The sequence below is a fragment of the Triturus cristatus genome, chromosome 4_2, assembly GCF_964204655.1.
Source record: "Triturus cristatus chromosome 4_2, aTriCri1.1, whole genome shotgun sequence".
Taxonomy (NCBI): Eukaryota; Metazoa; Chordata; class Amphibia; order Caudata; family Salamandridae; genus Triturus; species Triturus cristatus.
Genome location: NC_140586.1, coordinates 64031134 through 64047699, shown reverse-complemented (window position 1 = coordinate 64047699; position 16566 = coordinate 64031134).

The window sequence follows — 16566 nt, the reverse complement described above, 5'->3', positions numbered from 1 at the left end:
TCTTTATTGGAGTTCCACTCGATGTCAAGAAACCTCTTTGTAGCCAAAGCTGGCCAAAATCATGCACCACTCCAAATCCATACTGACTATCAGTCATCACAGTCGTCCTCAAATCTTTCCCAATTTCACAAGCTCTTGTCAATGCCACCAATTCAGCAACCTGTGCAGATTTCTCTCCTTTCAATGGTGATGCTTCCATAACCTCTGAAACTTTGCACACCGCATATGCTGCACATAGCACACCATCATCATTTCTTAGGCATGAACCATCCACAAACAACACATGATCACTCTCATGTAAGGGAAGATCCCTTATGTCTGGTCTCGGTTTTGTACAATAATCAAGCACATCCAAACAATCATGATCATCTTCCATCTTCACACCCACATTTGCAATATCCGGCAAAAGTGTCGCTGGATTCACATTTACACATCTCTCAAGAGTCACATTCGATGCTCCTAGAATCACTTTCTCATATTTAGTCAACCGACTATGTGACATGTACTGAGTTCTGCTTCTTGTCAAAAGAATTGCCACATTGTGAGGTACAAATACCCTTACAGGATATCCCATTATGATTCCCTCACTCTGTTCCAGACTCCTGCATGTTGCAGCCACAGATTTCAGACAACCTGGTAAACCCACAGCTACAGGGTCAAGTGTCGATGAGAAGTACGCAATAGGCCTTCTCAGTAATCCATGCTTCTGAATTAACACTGAAAGTGCACATCCATTTCTCTCACTGCAGTACAATTCAAACTCCTTTTCGTAGTCAGGCATACCCAAAGCTGGAGCCTCACACATTCTATTTTTAAGCTCTTCAAATGCTGCCATTTGTTCTCCATCTAGTTCCAATGGGTCTGACATCTCACTTTTTGTCAGTTTAATCAGTGGCTTTGCTATCAGCGAAAAATTAATTATCCACTGACGACAATAACCCACCATCCCCAGAAACATCCTCACTTCTCTCTGGGTCTTTGGAGCTTTCATTTCCCTGATGATTCTGATTCTGTCATCAGTCACTTTTCTCAGACCTTTTTCAATATTATGTCCAAGATAATGCACCTCTTTCTTGCAAAATTGCAATTTGGCTGGAGATACCTTTAACCCTCCATCTGCCAGATGATTCAGTAAAGCTATGGTATCTACTTCACAAGCTTCGCGTCTCTTTGATGCCACAAGTAGGTCATCAATATATTGTACTAGTACTGAATTTTCAGGCATGATCAAACTCTCCAACGATTTTTTCAACAACTGATTAAATATCGAAGGACTCTCTGTATACCCTTGTGGGATTCGACACCATGCTAAAATACGCTGGCCAAACCTAAATGCAAAAATCGGCTGGCTGTCATGATGCAATGGTATTGAAAAGAACGCATGACACAAATCAATCACTGTATACCACTCAGCATCATGTGGAATCTGATACAGGATCACTGATGGATTTGGCACAATAGGACAACATGCCACCACAATTTGATTAACTTTTCTCAGATCCTGTACGATCCTGAATTTCCCATTAGGCTTCTTTAGCCCCATTATCGGTGAATTACACGGACTACTCAGCAGTTCTCTCAGGACTCCCTGCTGAATCATTTTCTCAATTATAGGAGGTATTCCCTCAATTATTTCTGGTGTCATTTTGTACTGAGGAATGTTAGGATATGTAATTCCCTCTTTCACTGCAATTTTCACTGGATCTACATTATTCATCAATCCCACATCCTCTCCAGTAAAATCCCAAACTGTCCTTTTCACTGTGTCCCTCAGCTCTCGAGGCAAATCCTCTGGATCAAACACAGCAAATGCACCAATTAACTCACTTTCCCTATTTTCTAGAGTCACTCGGTACAAAACATCCTCATCTGGTGTTTCAAAAGCTATTCCATCTGGTGTACAGAAAATTGTGCAGTTCATCTTGCACAACAGATCCCTACCTAACAGGTTCACTGGACTCGTGTCACAGACAATAAATCTGTGCATGTCTGAAAATTTCCCTATCTGTACTCTTACTGGTTCCGTAAGACGTGTTCTGATTTGTGTATTGGCTACACCAACTACTTGGATTGCTTCATCCGAGAGAGGAAGATTTCTAACATCTGTTGACCTGACAGTTGATCTTGTCGCACCTGTGTCTACTAAAAAAGTAACACTCTCTTCATTTATTTTCCCATCCACAAATGGTCCTGCCTGGTCTATTTCTAGAGTTGCACCAAGTATGCACTCTTCCTCCTCTCTTCGGCACCGTCAATAATCACCCTCAGATTCACTCCCTTCAGTCTTTAACAAGTACTGTTGTACCTGATTAGAACGCCTTGGTTTGTTTACCTGCTCATCATTGTAGAATCCCGAATCCTGATTATACTTTTGTGCTCCTCTATTCTGCGGCAAGGGCGGTTTTGGCTCTTGACTCTGCTGTCTCACAACTTTCTGCTGTTGCTGCTGTTGATTTTTCCCCTCGTTCTGCACCTGTTGATTCAAGGAGTTTCCCTCATTATTCACTAATGGTGGATTGGTACACTCCGATCTCCAATGCCCCAATTGGCCACAGTTGTGACAAGGAAACTTCTTTTTTGCTTCCTCAAGATTCCCCTTTCCTTTCCCTGCATATCTAGGTCTATTCCCTGCATTATTTCCTGGATTATTCGCCTGTTCCATCAACTGTGCTTCCTGTCTTTCTGCAACTTTCACTTGTGCCCACATTGCCTTCTCTTTCAGCTTTCTTTGTTTTGCTTCAATTTCATCACTGAAGTATTTAGCATGTCTCAGAATCTCATCTATTTTCTTACTCTGCCAATCCACTGTGTGCTCACGAATGCTCTCACCAATTTCAGGTCTCAGGCCATATACAAATCTGTATACAAAATGACTCAAATCTTTGTCACCCAGGTGTTCATCTCCACTGAATTGTTTAAACGCCAGTATCAGCCTCTCGTAAAAAGCATGAACTGATTCTTTTGCTTCCTGTTGTGTTCTATCTATTTTTACCCAATCTGTCTCTTTTGCAGGTACTTTACTCTTCAGGTATACCATCACCTGATCATACTTTCTCATTACCTCTGGATCTGGTGCTCCTGTTCTTGGATCTCTTGGATATTCCTCAGTAGGCCAACTCACAACTATTTTACACTCAGTCCACAAGTCTGCTGGAACAATTATATCAAACAGACTATTCAGGTCAATCCACAGCACTTTTGACAATTTCACAAACCTATCTACCTGCCTATACCACTCGACGGGCTTTTCTCTCAATCGAGGGAAATCATTTGTAAATGATAAAATATCCTGTCTGGTCCATGGAACATGTACATATCCTCCTCCAGGTATTTCTCTCATAGGATAATTATCCACTGGTTTCTCTTTTTCTCTCACTGGAAAAGCTGAATAAGTTGTTCTATCTTCAGATTCCTCTCTTTTCTTATACCACCTATCCTTCCATTTTTCTACATCTCCCCATCTTCGCAATAATGCAACCATTTCTTTAATCTGTCCTGTTCTACCAGTTGCATTCAAATTTTCAATATCCTTTTCTGAAAAATCCATTCTGTAGGTTTTTTGCAAAGCTTTAACCTTATCAATGTCAACTCCCTGCTCATTCGCTATTGCTCTTAACCTGTCATGTGTATTTCTCGCTCTCCAGGTAATGTTTTTACACATGAACATTAATTTACCATCATGATGACTTTTAAGAATTTCTGTTGGAACTGTCCCTGTAACAAGCTCTTCTAATTCTACACGTAACCTAGCCACATCAATTGCTTGTGAATCTTTATCCTTTTTCTGAAGAACTTTCATCCAATCATTCAAATCTTCAGCTGTTATTGCAGTAGTTTTTCTCACTGGAACCACTCTCTTTTGCGGTTCTAAAATTGGCATCCCTGAACAACTAGCTTCACTAGCATCTAATATTTCACTACATGTGTCATGTCTGGATTGTCTCAGGTCACTGCTTCCTGTCCTTTTTCCTGAATCTCCTGAAGGACCAACTGAACTTATCAAATTATTCCCAACATATGGAATCACCAAACCATTTTCACCTATTCTCTGCTTGTCAAACACAGGTATAACCGGACCTATTGTTACAGGCACCGTAACAGCTTCCAGATTCTTCGTTAACTCCCTAATATTTTCAGTCAGCTCTGTTGTAGTTCTAGCTAACTCTCTTGCATTTTCATCACCACTTCGATTCACTTTCTCCCTGAAAGAATTACCATTTCTCGATTCAGATGTCACATTTTCTGTCTCAATGATACAAACTGTATCTCTTATTGGAGAAACAACTGGTGTACTCTCATCTGGTTCTGGTCTATATGGAGGTGGTCTTTTGTAAATCATGTCATTCAAGACTTCATCCTCATATTCATTAACTCCATATCTTCTCATTTCTGACTCAGGAACCCTCTCTGCTCCTTCTTCAACTGTTCTCATTGGATATAATCCCTCTGACATACTAGCATCTCGCCACCTTTTCATTCGATCATGATGAGTCTCACGATCATGTCTCCTCCCAAACATGTACCTGTACTGTCCTCCAGATCTCTATTTTTCTCGCTCATGTACTTCCTCTTCCCATTCCACTAAAGCCTCAAACTGTGTAGGTCTTGATTTCGGGTCAAGACATAACATCTTTTCCCGTAAATTTCTCAACACGGCCAAATTAAATGAACCATGTTCTGGAAATGCTAGAACACCATCCTCTTTGGTATACCTAACCCAATTCTCCAACCATATACAGGTATGATACCCATATTTTGCAGCCATGTAGGATGCAGGTGTTTTCGGTGGAGGTAACAATTCACCCTCTCTCGTCTTAACATCTTTATCCTTGTTAAACCACTTTTTAATTTTTCCAAAGAATGTTTTCTTCTTTTTCTCTTCTTGGTAATACATTTTAGTTTTTACCAAATCTTCTACTCTTTTCCCGTATTATAAATATACAATACAGATTTTCAACCAATAACAGCGCGACTCACACTAACGCACCAATCCTGGAGCGTCTACGTCACTAGAATAGCTCTTCCAATCCTTGCGCGGCTCACACCAACGCACCAATCCCAGCGCAAACACTATTCTGATCTATTATCCAATCAGAGCGCAGTCTTCCTGACGTCAGCAGTCGCTGCAGTCGCTTGTCTCCTGTCTCCTGTCACTTGTCTACCCCTCCTTTACAAAATCTTTTCAGTAGACTTCGTGTCAAAATTTCTACAAAATCTATTAGTTACAACATATAAACATCTCCATTGTCTGCTTCGCTAACCACAGAATAGTAAAAGAAATTTATTTCACAAGAACCTCTCGTTGACCCAGTAGCACATCCCTCTACTCTGCCCTTCTAACATACATTCATTAACTGTTTCCTCTAGGACTTGTCCAAAGAGTCTTACAATCAACTAAATGTATATACATTCACGCACATTCATACAAGAAAATATAGTACAAACACACAGAATCCTGCTTCCCGAGAACAGCGAACAATCTGCTCCACTACAGAATTATAACACACATTAACCAAGCAGTTTACCCTGCCCAGTTCCTCAAACAAGCTCAGAGAATACCTATTACTCCTCCCGCGATAAGCTTTAACGGTAAACCTTACGGATCCCTGGGACTTAAGACCAGAGTTTCACAGATAACATTCACTACCATACACACTCCTTATATACCAGAAATATATTCTAATAGTAACATACAATAATGTCACTGATTCCGAACTCAGACAATGTGAATTTTCCTGCATACATACAGGACCAACAATCCCGTCTTTCCCGAGAGCAGCATATACTTCCCTCTGCCCTACTACGGAACTGCTACCAGCTTCCAAGTTCCAGAAGCACTACATATAACTCAACATGACAACTCCAACATATAGTATTAGTACATATACCAACATCAATAATCAATAATCAATATGTAATCTAATCAGATCAAGACAATCATCAATAACCATCCTACTCTGCTACCAGGAAATTGATAGAGATCAGGGTGTATATAATATCCCTACTTCCACGGATAGAATAATCTCACAGTTACACGCACATACATTCTTCATACACTAGGGCCCATTTCACTAACATACGTTCAAATACTCTACCAGCAATAACCTGTGGAAGGAAAAAACTCCTAAACACCCTGCATCTATATCGGGGTCGATAAGATCTAGTTATTGAGACTGCCCTTAAACATAATCTAAACAATCTATACAATAATAATCAAAATAAGATACTCAATAATTGACAAGAAATAATAACCAACACCATATTCAAAATTATATTGCTTTATCTAAAATTAGTCAAAGAAATCAATCAGAATAAATCATTTTTCTCATAGTTACCTATTCTAGCTAAATGTCAGAACGGGTCAGGACAAGTCTCTCGGTAAAGTCTCTCAAGACGAAGTCCTCTCAGCAACGATCCTCACCAACGCAGATTCGGAACGCGGCAAAAGGCAAATGGCAAGTGGCAAAAACCCTCTCTAGGCTAACAATTCTTATAGTAAGTTAAACAAAGGAAAATATAATTTGTATTGACTTCTTCCGTCAAACCTCTGAGCAAAGCGAGAAGGAAAGGATGTAGCATCGCTACATTTGAAAATCTCCGTTCAGGAAAAATCACAAAATAAACATAACGGAACAGGAACCAAAAAATACATTTGTATCTTGTAGTTTCCACGTCTCCTCGGCAATGAGATCATAGTTCAGAGTCTTTCTTTAAAGCTCCTTTGTTTCCCAAAGCTGCCAAGGACACTTCATTTCATTTGGAGATCGCCCAAAACTGCTGCTGTCCTCACGGAAAGTTTTAACCAGGCAAAGCAAGGACTGTGGTCAGCTGACTTCAGGACCATATTCAGCAAGGCTCTCTCTCGTCACAAATTTCTACTCGAGGCCAGGCTTTACATGTCAACCATCTTTGTTTAGGCCACAATAGGCCACAACAGACCATCTTAATTAAAAGAGACAAAAACAACGTTACCACAGCATAGTGATTGAACAGTGTTAACCCCACTAATACCCTTATGTGTATGCAATTATCTAGCTCTTGCAACATAGAAAAGCATTAATTCGAAAAGCATTTTATGCTTAAAAATAAACAACACCCAGTAATCTTTAAACATGCAAACACGCACATTATTATTAAACAGCACACTTATGCATTCCCACGTGTAATTCTCTCTTGTTAAAACAAACGAGTTGATTAGTATAAACACTTACACAAGACAAATAATTAATTATTAATAATTAATAAATTAATATAACAAATAGACATGCCAGAGCTTCAAAACCCAGTTAATTTTCAAACTGAAAACTCTGCTCTAGCAATCCCCCCTTTGGTGATTTTATCACCAAATAAACCCAAAAAAAAAATTCGTGAAAATTTAGTCCCATTTTAGGAGAAATCGGAAATGTCTTTTCCTCCTTACACAACACTACACACCAGTCACCCTTTCATCTTCCCTCTTTGTTTCTAAATAAACACTCTCCCTCAATTCTTCTAATTCAATTTCTTGTGGTTCTCTTTTCAACCTTTTGTTTTTCTTCTCTTTATTCAATTTCTTCTTCCCTCCCCTGTTTTTACAACACACACACACTAATCTCAGTATCAATAAAGCAATAATTATGCAAGTTAAAGGAAACAATATTCTACCTATAATAGTACTACCTATTTTTGCAATAAAATCTTTAACAGCTATCACCTTATTAGCTATTTTAGTCCATAAACTCTCAGCTTCAAGTGGTAGTAATTCTTCATGCAAATCAGTAATATTTTTGATATAGACCTTCAGGTCTTTGCTTTCATCTGGAATGTAAGTGCAACAATGTTGAACTTTCAGCATTCCACAAACTCCACCCTCCTTGGCCAATAAAATATCAAGGGCAAGTCGATTTTGCATTGACATGGCACGTACGGCACTTAATTCCGTATTCACTAAAAGAAACCCTCCAGCGGTATTTGTCGATAAGCGATCCACCACTGTTGACAGTTTCCGAATTCCATAAGCATTTAAAGAAATTCCCACTGCTGGAATTAAAACCCCAAAAATATCACCCACTATTTCAGACCAGGTTTCTCTCTTGAAACGCATTAATAAATTAATATGTTCTACATCTCTTATTTTATCTATATGAAAAATCTTTGGAAAGACCAGACCCACATAACACGTGCCATACCAATGGTCAGGCAACTTGTAATAAGCCTTGTTCCCACAAACATAATACACTCCTGTGAAAACTGTATCTTCTCCACCTCTGAAACCCCAACCTGTTGCAATGAAGTATGTATCATGGCACTCACTAGTCCCAACAAAATATGTATCATATTGGGATTTCCTTCTTGTAATGCATAGCTTACCCTTCTGTGGTACATCTAGAGCTAAAGTTGGACTAGCCCCATTTCTCAATTCTTTCCCCATCTCAATGTCCCAAATTGTCTCACTCACTTTATATTTCCCTGCTTTCTCATGCATGTTCAATCTCCTTTCCTCTACCATATCCAGGAAAGCTTTCTCCTCTTCTTTCAGACTGCAAGTTAAATTATTCTTAAAAATTTAATCTAATGTTAATCCTTTCTCTTCAATAAAAATTTCACCAAAAGTGTTTGCTTCTTTAGCTGGATTCAGCTCTTTGTTCATTGGCAAATGCCCAAAAATACTATCTCTGTTAGACATCTTATAATCTATTTTCCCTAACAAATAAAAAACACTACTTAATATACTACATGAAATACCATATGTAGCTGGCAAATGATGATAAGTAACACCCTCTGAAACGGATGCAGGTAATTGCATACAAACGTAGCAATCCCTAACTTCCATTGTTTTCACATATTCATACAACAACTTCGAAAAAACATTACTAGAAAAATTATTAATTGACCTATCTTTGTGTATGTAAGTATTACTAATTCTAGTCAAAACTACTTTTTGCGAATTCTTCTCTATATCTGTCATATTTTCTGTATGCATCTCAAATGTAACTTTAAAAGTAACTAATAAAACTAAAACTCCCCACAGTAGCATTAATAATCCAGTACAGCAGCAGCACATTCTACACCATCTTTTAAAGAAGGCACATCTACTTTGATTTTCCTCTATGTTAGCCATTTTATTACTTTGACCTTGTCTTTTGACTTAGCCTCTACTACTCCACTACTATTATACTTTGGATTACTTCAGACAACTAAATTTCAGACTTTCTCTTTTCACTTCTCCTCCAAGTGATTTTTCAGTTCACTCAATTTGGATATTCATCAGTTTTCACTCCTTCTTCTTCAGTAACATCAAATTGTATCAGATCATCAACAACATCTTGTGCATCTGACTCTTCTCCAATGTCAGTCAGGATAACTTTTAAGATTCCTTCTTTTTCCTCAACCACTTTTCTCAAGATCCCCTCCGAATTATCTCAGGTCACTGTTTCTTCTTCTCCTTCTTCAGACAGTGCCACATAAGACCATTCCGGTGATCTGTACTTTTGGTTGGGTCTTTTTATTCTTTTTATTTCCTCAGGTTCTCTTGATTCTTCTTGCTCCTTTCTTTTTACTTCATTTTGACTCGATACTTCATTCACTTGTTCAGCTTTTGATGTATTTGTTCTTATTACTCTGTATCTAAATCTCTTTACTCTGTTGTTAGGCCAACGATCTCCTTTTATCACCTTTTTCGGCCTAATTTCTTTATTATTTCTTTCTCCAATCCAAGTTCTCTTTCTTAGAACTCGACCCTCTGTTTGTTCATTCTCACTCTCATCCAATTCTGTTTCAAGTGCCTTCTGTTTTCGTTTTCTAGCAGTTTTCTTTTCCTCCACAGTTTCTTTCACCACTATTTGAGACTTCCCTACTCCTGTCCCTCCTCGGGTCTCCGACACGCAATCTTCTTGCTGTCTACTTGTCCCTTCACCTAGCTTGTCAAGAATGTTCCCTACACCTCCTCGGGGGTCTTCCGCAATTTGTCCCTCTCTATCTTTTTCTGACCCTGTTTCTTCAGGTATAATCTCAAGTGGTTCTTCAATCTCCTCCTCTTCCGATTCAGGAGTAATCTCTGTGGAATTGCTTTTTTCTCTTCTTTTTTCTTCACTGCTTTTTGAAATTTCAGGCTCTCTTACAGAATCTGATCTCCTTTCTGAGACTCCCAATGGTTCTCTTGGAGCTTTTTCTGCTTCTTTTCTTACTGGTTCTGGGTCTTCATCATCACTGGAATCTGATTCTTCAAAGTACTCTTTACCAGTTCCCTCTTTTGGGTTTGGAACTCTCAGAGTATGACTCGCATGCACCCAGTTTTTCACACCAGCACACTTCACTGCAGTTGTCGTAGTTAGAATGACTTGTCTTGGTCTTCCCCACCTTGGAACCAAGGAATTTCTTCTTCTGTGCACCTTAATCCTCACCCAGTCTCCTGTGGTAGCTTCTTCTCCAACCTGGTGAAACACAGAATGAACTGCGTCAGCCAGGCCTTTACAGTAATCCAAAATCATGTCATCAGTTATTGTCATCAACTTATTGACAGGTACAAATGCATGGCGCATTGCACGTCCCATGATTATCTCGTGCGGACTTAAACCAGTAGTTCTATCTGGAGTAGATCTAATAGTCATTAGCACTAGAGGCAAGACTCCCTTAACAGTAATTTTGCCACTGTCACTCCATCATTTCTCCTAGTCGGATAAGCTTCAACCCATCTTGAAAACAAACAGACTACCACTAGAACATACCTCAGTCTATTCACTTGGGGCATTTCAATGAAATCAATCTGCATTCTTGTAAAAGGACCTCCTTCTCTGCCTATTGTTCCCAGACTCACCACTGTCTTTTTCCCAGTGTTAAATTGCTGACAAATCAAACACCTTTGACAGATGCTCTCTGCAATTGTCCTGAACTTTGCATTATACCAGGTCTGCTTGAACGACCTAATCATCGCATCCCTCCCCAAATGTCCCTGGCCATGATACATCCTTGCCATTGACGACAAAATGGAGTTGGGCATTACTGGTCTGCCATCCCTATAGACCCAAACATGGTCTGTTTCTCTTGGGGCACATCCTGCCTTAATCCAATCTTTTTTCTCTTCCTCTCCTGCCTCATCCTGCAACTGCTTCACTTCATCCCATGTCTCTAAGGCATTAGTAAACATCACAGAGCAAAAAGACATTTCCCCCTCTCGTTCCCTATTAATTGACTGATTGGATTTCGCACAGTATTGAGCAATGTCATTTGCATAACGGTTTCCAACCGTTATAAAATCCTCCCCTTGTCCATGGGCAGCACACTTTACAACTGCTAACTCCTTAGGCAGCTGTATCGCCTCAAGTAATTTCCCAATCACTTCAGCATTCTTTATTGGAGTTCCACTCGATGTCAAGAAACCTCTTTGTAGCCAAAGCTGGCCAAAATCATGCACCACTCCAAATCCATACTGACTATCAGTCATCACAGTCGTCCTCAAATCTTTCCCAATTTCACAAGCTCTTGTCAATGCCACCAATTCAGCAACCTGTGCAGATTTCTCTCCTTTCAATGGTGATGCTTCCATAACCTCTGAAACTTTGCACACCGCATATGCTGCACATAGCACACCATCATCATTTCTTAGGCATGAACCATCCACAAACAACACATGATCACTCTCATGTAAGGGAAGATCCCTTATGTCTGGTCTCGGTTTTGTACAATAATCAAGCACATCCAAACAATCATGATCATCTTCCATCTTCACACCCACATTTGCAATATCCGGCAAAAGTGTCGCTGGATTCACATTTACACATCTCTCAAGAGTCACATTCGATGCTCCTAGAATCACTTTCTCATATTTAGTCAACCGACTATGTGACATGTACTGAGTTCTGCTTCTTGTCAAAAGAATTGCCACATTGTGAGGTACAAATACCCTTACAGGATATCCCATTATGATTCCCTCACTCTGTTCCAGACTCCTGCATGTTGCAGCCACAGATTTCAGACAACCTGGTAAACCCACAGCTACAGGGTCAAGTGTCGATGAGAAGTACGCAATAGGCCTTCTCAGTAATCCATGCTTCTGAATTAACACTGAAAGTGCACATCCATTTCTCTCACTGCAGTACAATTCAAACTCCTTTTCGTAGTCAGGCATACCCAAAGCTGGAGCCTCACACATTCTATTTTTAAGCTCTTCAAATGCTGCCATTTGTTCTCCATCTAGTTCCAATGGGTCTGACATCTCACTTTTTGTCAGTTTAATCAGTGGCTTTGCTATCAGCGAAAAATTAATTATCCACTGACGACAATAACCCACCATCCCCAGAAACATCCTCACTTCTCTCTGGGTCTTTGGAGCTTTCATTTCCCTGATGATTCTGATTCTGTCATCAGTCACTTTTCTCAGACCTTTTTCAATATTATGTCCAAGATAATGCACCTCTTTCTTGCAAAATTGCAATTTGGCTGGAGATACCTTTAACCCTCCATCTGCCAGATGATTCAGTAAAGCTATGGTATCTACTTCACAAGCTTCGCGTCTCTTTGATGCCACAAGTAGGTCATCAATATATTGTACTAGTACTGAATTTTCAGGCATGATCAAACTCTCCAACGATTTTTTCAACAACTGATTAAATATCGAAGGACTCTCTGTATACCCTTGTGGGATTCGACACCATGCTAAAATACGCTGGCCAAACCTAAATGCAAAAATCGGCTGGCTGTCATGATGCAATGGTATTGAAAAGAACGCATGACACAAATCAATCACTGTATACCACTCAGCATCATGTGGAATCTGATACAGGATCACTGATGGATTTGGCACAATAGGACAACATGCCACCACAATTTGATTAACTTTTCTCAGATCCTGTACGATCCTGAATTTCCCATTAGGCTTCTTTAGCCCCATTATCGGTGAATTACACGGACTACTCAGCAGTTCTCTCAGGACTCCCTGCTGAATCATTTTCTCAATTATAGGAGGTATTCCCTCAATTATTTCTGGTGTCATTTTGTACTGAGGAATGTTAGGATATGTAATTCCCTCTTTCACTGCAATTTTCACTGGATCTACATTATTCATCAATCCCACATCCTCTCCAGTAAAATCCCAAACTGTCCTTTTCACTGTGTCCCTCAGCTCTCGAGGCAAATCCTCTGGATCAAACACAGCAAATGCACCAATTAACTCACTTTCCCTATTTTCTAGAGTCACTCGGTACAAAACATCCTCATCTGGTGTTTCAAAAGCTATTCCATCTGGTGTACAGAAAATTGTGCAGTTCATCTTGCACAACAGATCCCTACCTAACAGGTTCACTGGACTCGTGTCACAGACAATAAATCTGTGCATGTCTGAAAATTTCCCTATCTGTACTCTTACTGGTTCCGTAAGACGTGTTCTGATTTGTGTATTGGCTACACCAACTACTTGGATTGCTTCATCCGAGAGAGGAAGATTTCTAACATCTGTTGACCTGACAGTTGATCTTGTCGCACCTGTGTCTACTAAAAAAGTAACACTCTCTTCATTTATTTTCCCATCCACAAATGGTCCTGCCTGGTCTATTTCTAGAGTTGCACCAAGTATGCACTCTTCCTCCTCTCTTCGGCACCGTCAATAATCACCCTCAGATTCACTCCCTTCAGTCTTTAACAAGTACTGTTGTACCTGATTAGAACGCCTTGGTTTGTTTACCTGCTCATCATTGTAGAATCCCGAATCCTGATTATACTTTTGTGCTCCTCTATTCTGCGGCAAGGGCGGTTTTGGCTCTTGACTCTGCTGTCTCACAACTTTCTGCTGTTGCTGCTGTTGATTTTTCCCCTCGTTCTGCACCTGTTGATTCAAGGAGTTTCCCTCATTATTCACTAATGGTGGATTGGTACACTCCGATCTCCAATGCCCCAATTGGCCACAGTTGTGACAAGGAAACTTCTTTTTTGCTTCCTCAAGATTCCCCTTTCCTTTCCCTGCATATCTAGGTCTATTCCCTGCATTATTTCCTGGATTATTCGCCTGTTCCATCAACTGTGCTTCCTGTCTTTCTGCAACTTTCACTTGTGCCCACATTGCCTTCTCTTTCAGCTTTCTTTGTTTTGCTTCAATTTCATCACTGAAGTATTTAGCATGTCTCAGAATCTCATCTATTTTCTTACTCTGCCAATCCACTGTGTGCTCACGAATGCTCTCACCAATTTCAGGTCTCAGGCCATATACAAATCTGTATACAAAATGACTCAAATCTTTGTCACCCAGGTGTTCATCTCCACTGAATTGTTTAAACGCCAGTATCAGCCTCTCGTAAAAAGCATGAACTGATTCTTTTGCTTCCTGTTGTGTTCTATCTATTTTTACCCAATCTGTCTCTTTTGCAGGTACTTTACTCTTCAGGTATACCATCACCTGATCATACTTTCTCATTACCTCTGGATCTGGTGCTCCTGTTCTTGGATCTCTTGGATATTCCTCAGTAGGCCAACTCACAACTATTTTACACTCAGTCCACAAGTCTGCTGGAACAATTATATCAAACAGACTATTCAGGTCAATCCACAGCACTTTTGACAATTTCACAAACCTATCTACCTGCCTATACCACTCGACGGGCTTTTCTCTCAATCGAGGGAAATCATTTGTAAATGATAAAATATCCTGTCTGGTCCATGGAACATGTACATATCCTCCTCCAGGTATTTCTCTCATAGGATAATTATCCACTGGTTTCTCTTTTTCTCTCACTGGAAAAGCTGAATAAGTTGTTCTATCTTCAGATTCCTCTCTTTTCTTATACCACCTATCCTTCCATTTTTCTACATCTCCCCATCTTCGCAATAATGCAACCATTTCTTTAATCTGTCCTGTTCTACCAGTTGCATTCAAATTTTCAATATCCTTTTCTGAAAAATCCATTCTGTAGGTTTTTTGCAAAGCTTTAACCTTATCAATGTCAACTCCCTGCTCATTCGCTATTGCTCTTAACCTGTCATGTGTATTTCTCGCTCTCCAGGTAATGTTTTTACACATGAACATTAATTTACCATCATGATGACTTTTAAGAATTTCTGTTGGAACTGTCCCTGTAACAAGCTCTTCTAATTCTACACGTAACCTAGCCACATCAATTGCTTGTGAATCTTTATCCTTTTTCTGAAGAACTTTCATCCAATCATTCAAATCTTCAGCTGTTATTGCAGTAGTTTTTCTCACTGGAACCACTCTCTTTTGCGGTTCTAAAATTGGCATCCCTGAACAACTAGCTTCACTAGCATCTAATATTTCACTACATGTGTCATGTCTGGATTGTCTCAGGTCACTGCTTCCTGTCCTTTTTCCTGAATCTCCTGAAGGACCAACTGAATTTATCAAATTATTCCCAACATATGGAATCACCAAACCATTTTCACCTATTCTCTGCTTGTCAAACACAGGTATAACCGGACCTATTGTTACAGGCACCGTAACAGCTTCCAGATTCTTCGTTAACTCCCTAATATTTTCAGTCAGCTCTGTTGTAGTTCTAGCTAACTCTCTTGCATTTTCATCACCACTTCGATTCACTTTCTCCCTGAAAGAATTACCATTTCTCGATTCAGATGTCACATTTTCTGTCTCAATGATACAAACTGTATCTCTTATTGGAGAAACAACTGGTGTACTCTCATCTGGTTCTGGTCTATATGGAGGTGGTCTTTTGTAAATCATGTCATTCAAGACTTCATCCTCATATTCATTAACTCCATATCTTCTCATTTCTGACTCAGGAACCCTCTCTGCTCCTTCTTCAACTGTTCTCATTGGATATAATCCCTCTGACATACTAGCATCTCGCCACCTTTTCATTCGATCATGATGAGTCTCACGATCATGTCTCCTCCCAAACATGTACCTGTACTGTCCTCCAGATCTCTATTTTTCTCGCTCATGTACTTCCTCTTCCCATTCCACTAAAGCCTCAAACTGTGTAGGTCTTGATTTCGGGTCAAGACATAACATCTTTTCCCGTAAATTTCTCAACACGGCCAAATTAAATGAACCATGTTCTGGAAATGCTAGAACACCATCCTCTTTGGTATACCTAACCCAATTCTCCAACCATATACAGGTATGATACCCATATTTTGCAGCCATGTAGGATGCAGGTGTTTTCGGTGGAGGTAACAATTCACCCTCTCTCGTCTTAACATCTTTATCCTTGTTAAACCACTTTTTAATTTTTCCAAAGAATGTTTTCTTCTTTTTCTCTTCTTGGTAATACATTTTAGTTTTTACCAAATCTTCTACTCTTTTCCCGTATTATAAATATACAATACAGATTTTCAACCAATAACAGCGCGACTCACACTAACGCACCAATCCTGGAGCGTCTACGTCACTAGAATAGCTCTTCCAATCCTTGCGCGGCTCACACCAACGCACCAATCCCAGCGCGAACACTATTCTGATCTATTATCCAATCAGAGCGCAGTCTTCCTGACGTCAGCAGTCGCTGCAGTCGCTTGTCTCCTGTCTCCTGTCACTTGTCTACCCCTCCTTTACAAAATCTTTTCAGTAGACTTCGTGTCAAAATTTCTACAAAATCTATTAGTTACAACATATAAACATCT